The sequence below is a fragment of the Hibiscus syriacus genome, unplaced genomic scaffold (assembly GCF_006381635.1).
Source record: "Hibiscus syriacus cultivar Baekdansim isolate YM2019G1 unplaced genomic scaffold, ASM638163v2 tig00111022_pilon, whole genome shotgun sequence".
NCBI classification, from domain to species: domain Eukaryota; kingdom Viridiplantae; phylum Streptophyta; class Magnoliopsida; order Malvales; family Malvaceae; genus Hibiscus; species Hibiscus syriacus.
The window spans coordinates 2,959,300-2,965,299 of NW_024062956.1; the positions used below are offsets into that span (position 1 = coordinate 2,959,300).

The following is a 6,000-nucleotide window of genomic DNA, read 5'->3' on the forward strand; positions in this document are numbered from 1 at the left end:
TACGATGTTGTTTGGATGTTAATAGTGTTGCGTTATTCTTACCTTATTAATGCATCGTATGTTTGTAATGGGGACAAACCCAACAAGAAATTGCTAAAATCCAAATCAAATTGCAAATAACTTGAATTTTTTAATTATTATTATATTAGTTTTTAAATTCGAGTAGAGTCTCTTAACTTTATATGATATATGTATATTATATATAAAAATATGAAAAATATATATGTATATCGTATATGGTTATAAAAATTATTTAAATTTGAATCAATTACTATTGTAATATTAAAAATATTTATAATTAAATTTAAATATAAACTCGACCAACTTGACTCGACTAAAAAAATTCAAATGAAGTTTGAGTTATATAATAAAACTCATCAGCTTGAATAACCTCAAAAAATTTAACTCGACTCGAATTAAATAAATATTCACCCCTAACTACTGGTTTCGGGACCCGACCTGGGGTATCCGTTCGTTACAAGTTTAGAGTTGAATACTTTGTTGGGGCTAATTAGGGGAGTGTTCTTGAGAATCAGAAATTTAGGACATGGGCCATTGTTGATTCAGTCCATAAACTTTCATTCAGTTGAAGTGGTACAAAGTAATTCGAAATTTAAATATGGTTCAGAGGTTGCCTAGTGATCCAGTTTAGGGGATGAATTAATTTCCAACCGGTTCAAGGACTGCATTTTAAACTGGTTCGAGATAGACGTGGTAATCTGGTTCATGACAAGCCTTATGTTCGATTAGTGGCTTCGGGTACTAATAAAAATTCGATAGGCACATTGCATCGAGTGAAATAGGCTAACTGGATGATAGAATTTATACGTTCAAAATAGGAAATTGTACTTGTAACTTAAAATGCCTGGGGTTTGATGGCACCAACTTTAGGAATGGGTGGTATAAACTTCATACTTTTTAAGGATGAATCAATTCTTCAACATACCAAAGTTCGACTAGTGACGTTATACTAAGAGGGTAGTTAAAGAATTGACAGATCGACTTTGAAGTTAATGAGAGATCAATTTATACCTCAAGTCCGAAGGGTTTGAAGATCCTATGATAGAACTAATGGCCCTTAACTAATTTGATTCGGTTAAATAATACTATGAGGAGTTTGTAAGTAACTTGAGCCAGATCTAGTTGTTAGGTGAATATGCCCTTTGTAAGTATTTTCATTAACACTATATTTTTTAAGCAATGTGAAATGTTTGAATCATAATGATTGCATATAGAGTAAAATGAATTTCTGGAAAAATCCGATCTAAATTAATTAATTAATTAATTGAATATTTGTAGTTAATTCAAAAAAAATCTGGTAATTTCGGCCCAACCAACACAGAAGTTGCTACTTAGTCAATGGCCCGACTTGTCAATTTAACCCAGTAAATTATTAAGGCTACGTTCGTAATTTCACTTTCACAATTAGGGTTTCAACTTACACCCTCAAATATGTATATATATACTCATAAGTTGTTTCGACCTCTCAAACTATAAAACTTGTATCCAACCCACTCCTCTTGTAAATCTATTTATTTCGATTTGTGTGTTTTTTATTAATTCCAGTAAGTCTTAGTGTTTATTAAAGGTAGAAGCTTCGCTATCTGGTCAGTGTGGATTCAATCAGTTCCCATATGACTCGTTCCCTTGAAGCGATAATCATTGTGTTGCTCTCGTCTTTATCTCTTTCTTAATTTTTTTCTTTGTAGATTTTGGGAGATCACTTGGGCAACTATATATTATTTTGGTGATTGTTTTAATGGTTAAAGAACGGTGATGAGATGTAACAGACCTGTAATGAATTGCGAAAATGATCGCAGTTTTTTGAACATCTAAGGGACTGAGTTCATTCACCATTAATCACCCCCTCAATTCCTCTTTCTTTTTTAATATTCGATTTGTTTGGTGGCTTCTATTTATTTTTAGATCCAGAAATTTGAACAAAAATAGAATGTGAGTTTCTGTGATGGGAAGAAGCCTAAACAGAAATGTTCCCCTCACTATCCACTGCTTCAATTCGATGATCCATTTTGGACGTCGGGGAACTACATCCTCTTTATTCTTCAAAGTCAAATTTATGTTTTGCATCTGTCGATTTCGATTGTGTTTTTGTTGTAGATGAAAAATTCCAACAGGATGATGAAAAGATAATTGCAAGGATATTTCAGTGGAGAGTAGATTTGAAAAGATATCGGGTCGCTGAAAGTGCAGTATTTTTTATTCAACTGCTTTCTCTATTTTAGGCGCCGAAGTAAAGAGCCACCCACAATTAGGGTTTCGGTTTTTGACTCGTTACGAGTTAGAGCCAAGCCTCAAATAATTAGTGAACCCAATGTTTGAGCTCCAATGATAAGGCAATCTTACCCAAAATTTATCTTAAAAATAATTAAATATCAAAACAGACCCACCTGTCAATATCCATCTAGTATTCTTTCATACTATGTGATTAAAGTTGTAAAAAAATGCCATTTGTTTAAAGTGTGTTTTGTAAGAAGTATCTTATATTATGTGACAAAGGTGTTCTCTACAAGAACGTGTTTTTATTGGGTTTCCAGCTCATCCCGCCTTTTGTTTCCTACCTCTTACCCTCCATTTTTGCTTGCCTCTTCTCCTATTTCAACCCTCATATAAACACTCATCTCGTTACAAATTACACAAAAAAACTCAAATATACTTATCTTTCTCGTTTATTTCTTTATTCTACAAATGTTTAAGAGCCCCTAAATTGTGATTTGAGGTGTAAGTGTGTTTTTTGTTATATTTACTAAATTTATTTAAAATTTATATTAATTATTTTTAGTTACTAATAATTTTTAAAAGTGTATTTAAAAAAATGATTTTGGAGTCAAATTATATTTTGACTCATCAATCGAAAATGGTAAGAATATTTTATAAATATTTAATTATTATGTAATTGTTGTTATATTCTATTTTTTTTTACTTTAATTTGTTTGATATATTTAATTTTTATTAATAAGAATAATTATCATAAATTTGAATTGTTTATCAATAACACTAAGTTATCCACACTCCTATTGTATTTGGAATTACTTAAGAGATGTTGGATATGGATATGTATTCTAATTAATGGAAGGTTGTAGACTTCAATGTATCCTCACTTTTGAACTAATAGAGAGATGGAGATGACATATTTAATCTTCTATGCGAGGTGTGCATCATAACTTTGGAAGATGTTTCAATGTAGCTAGGACTCCCGTTAGTTGTGTGTGTTCTCATTTGGGACCTTTCCTTGATAGTGGTGGCGCAAAGCATCATAATTATTGGGAGTCCTTATTATATTGAAACATCCTTCAAAATAACGGTACATTTCACACTCGGAAAATGGATTGTGTTTGTAACCTCTATTTGGGGTATATACCCAAATTCTAAATAACGTGCCTTATTGTCACACAATGCGAATGAGTGCTAGATTAGTAAATATTAATAAAATGGTTTTATTTTGGTATTTAATTATTTTTAAGGTATTTTTAGTAAAATCATTCTATAATAATAATTTTCCAAGTGATATAAACATTATGATGATGAGTTGTGAAAGGACAAAAGTAAACCCAACAACATATAAAAAAAACTCGTCGTATTGTGGTTTCAATTAAAGAGAATTATTTATTTTTTATGTTATTCTTTTTAACGATGAATTTTTATATTTTAAAACATAAAATATATTAAGGGTATTGAAGAAAACTGATGAAATGTATAGGTTTTAGTTGTTGGGATCACTAATGAAGACGATGCAAGGAGATGATTTACAAACTAATTTTTTAATGAAAATATTTCTTACTAGGCCTACTCAAAGACAATGAACAAAGGATGTTTTTTTATATAAATTGCTAAGTAATTCAACTCTCATAGCTAAGTTTTTCTTTTTTAACAAAGCCTACTTATTTTATGATCTCGATATGGTTTTTTTTTTATAAATTTAATTAAATAAAATATATATCAGATATACAGTTTACACCAGATATAAAATGAGATATTACACCATTTTAAAACTTTATAAGATTCGGACCAAACAAAGTACAATACCCTAAGATGGACTTTTGATCATCAAGGTCACTGCCCCAAATAGCATTGAGAAAAAAAATATTGAACTTCTTATCTACTGTAAATAAAAATATCATAATCCAATGTATCTTGAAGACAATGTAAGATTCTTTTGATTGCTCCCTAATAATTATCACAAGATTCATACATAAATTGAACCACTTTAATTTTGCTAAACAAGATACTTGGATAAGTGTGACTCAAATATTATTAGAAAAGTTATTTAGGGTCGTCTAGTATTATAAAAATACTAACTTTTCAACAACATCATATATGACATAAATCGAGCAAAAATCTAAATATGCTTAAACACTCTAATCTCATCAAAGCACCACTCTCATGAAAGCCATAACACAACAAAGGATTAGAAATTCACTACCTTTATATTATAATCCCTAAATGAAGCTCATTTCCTCAACCACACTGGTATTTCCTTCTTCTCTTGAACTAAGATGCTCACAACCCACTCTCTCTAGCCAAGACATGAAAATAAGGTTGTTGAATCACAAAAAAAGATTTATGGAAGGCTTAAAGACAAATTTAGAGCTAGATGGAAATAAAAGTTCTTACCACCACCCCTTGGTCCTTGAAACTTGAGGAAGAAAAATGGAAAGAAAGAGATAAGAAGAAGATGATAAAACTTTTCAACTTTCCCCCTTAAATCTCTTGCCCAAAGCTTAAAGAAATCTTAAGAAATCAACATCATTTTTACAAATGGACTAATTACACTTTTGGTTCCTCTTATTTTGCCTTCCATGTAAAAATTCCCTTTTTATGACCAATCGAGCCTAAATGACATTCAATTAAGCCCACATTCATCCCAACGACTTCAAATACGAATTCCACATGATCCAAAACTCTCATGTCAACCCTAACATGTTGACCTTGAAAATTGAGGCGTTACAAATTTGACTCCATAAGCTACTTAGGTGATTAACGTCCATTTTTAGCATCATAAATCATTTCCTTACTCATTCTAAGCTCTTGGTTGTGTCGGTAATTCATTCTACACTTGTTTGATTAGTGCAAGAAGTTGGAGAACCATCTAGCGTAAAAGGGAATCTTTTGACATTCTTAAATGTTTGGGGGTTAAAATGCTCTAAATATAGGAGTCAAAGTGACTATTCAGTCAAACGTGGGGTATCTTTTAGGGTAAACTACATGATTAATCAATTTTGTTTAAGTTTTGTACATTTTTCCTCATTAAACTAAAAAATATAATATTTTGTCACTTTTTCATTTAATTAAGATTTGATTACTTTCATTTTTATTTAATTAATATGTGGTTACTGAAGGTTAACTGTTGTTAGACCTTTAACAGATTGTTGATGTATCACGATGAATTTATAAAATCAAAAAGAGGTAAACTACACAAGTGATTAGTAATGTTTGAGTAAGTTTTTGTTTTTCAACTAAAATTTCAAAATTAACAAATTGATCATTAAAACATCAAATAAATCATTGAACAATAATTTTATATCTAATTTATTCCAAAAGTTTTCTAATCTTTTGTTTATCATTCAAAATATTCAATTGCTTCATGGACAAAAAAGTTAACTTCTAAGTTTTTTTTTTTTTAATTTTAAAAGTATATATATAGGGATAGAATATTGTTACACAATGTAAATCTCTTTTAGTTTTAAATAGATTTAGGATCATTAGATAACTAAAATTAGATGACTGAGATTAACAGTAAAAAAAGAGAAGATATTCAATGAAAAAATAAGGAGTCAATATTAGTCGTATATTTTCATTCATCAAATGGTCTTAAATCTGTATAAAACTAAATAGTTTTACATTATATAAGGGGAAAATAACCCATATATATATATATTGTAAAAATTAGAGTTAAATAATTATTTTTAACGAGCATATATTTTTAGATCTAAATAATTATTATTTTTGGTATATTTTAGAGATTCTATCGATAAAACACGT

The 6,000-nt window shown here is 29.6% G+C and overlaps 2 non-coding genes across 2 annotated transcripts; both read left to right on the forward strand.

Annotated features, from left to right (window-relative positions):
- Positions 1-1,767: 1,767 nt before the first annotated feature.
- On the forward strand, positions 1,768-1,850 carry LOC120150665. Its single transcript, XR_005518542.1, has one exon. It is a non-coding gene; the product is annotated as a small nucleolar RNA SNORD25 (small nucleolar RNA).
- A 55-nt stretch (positions 1,851-1,905) lies between these two features.
- LOC120150667 lies at positions 1,906-2,053 on the forward strand. The gene has a single exon (XR_005518544.1). It is a non-coding gene; the product is annotated as a small nucleolar RNA snoR136 (small nucleolar RNA).
- Positions 2,054-6,000: the final 3,947 nt, after the last annotated feature.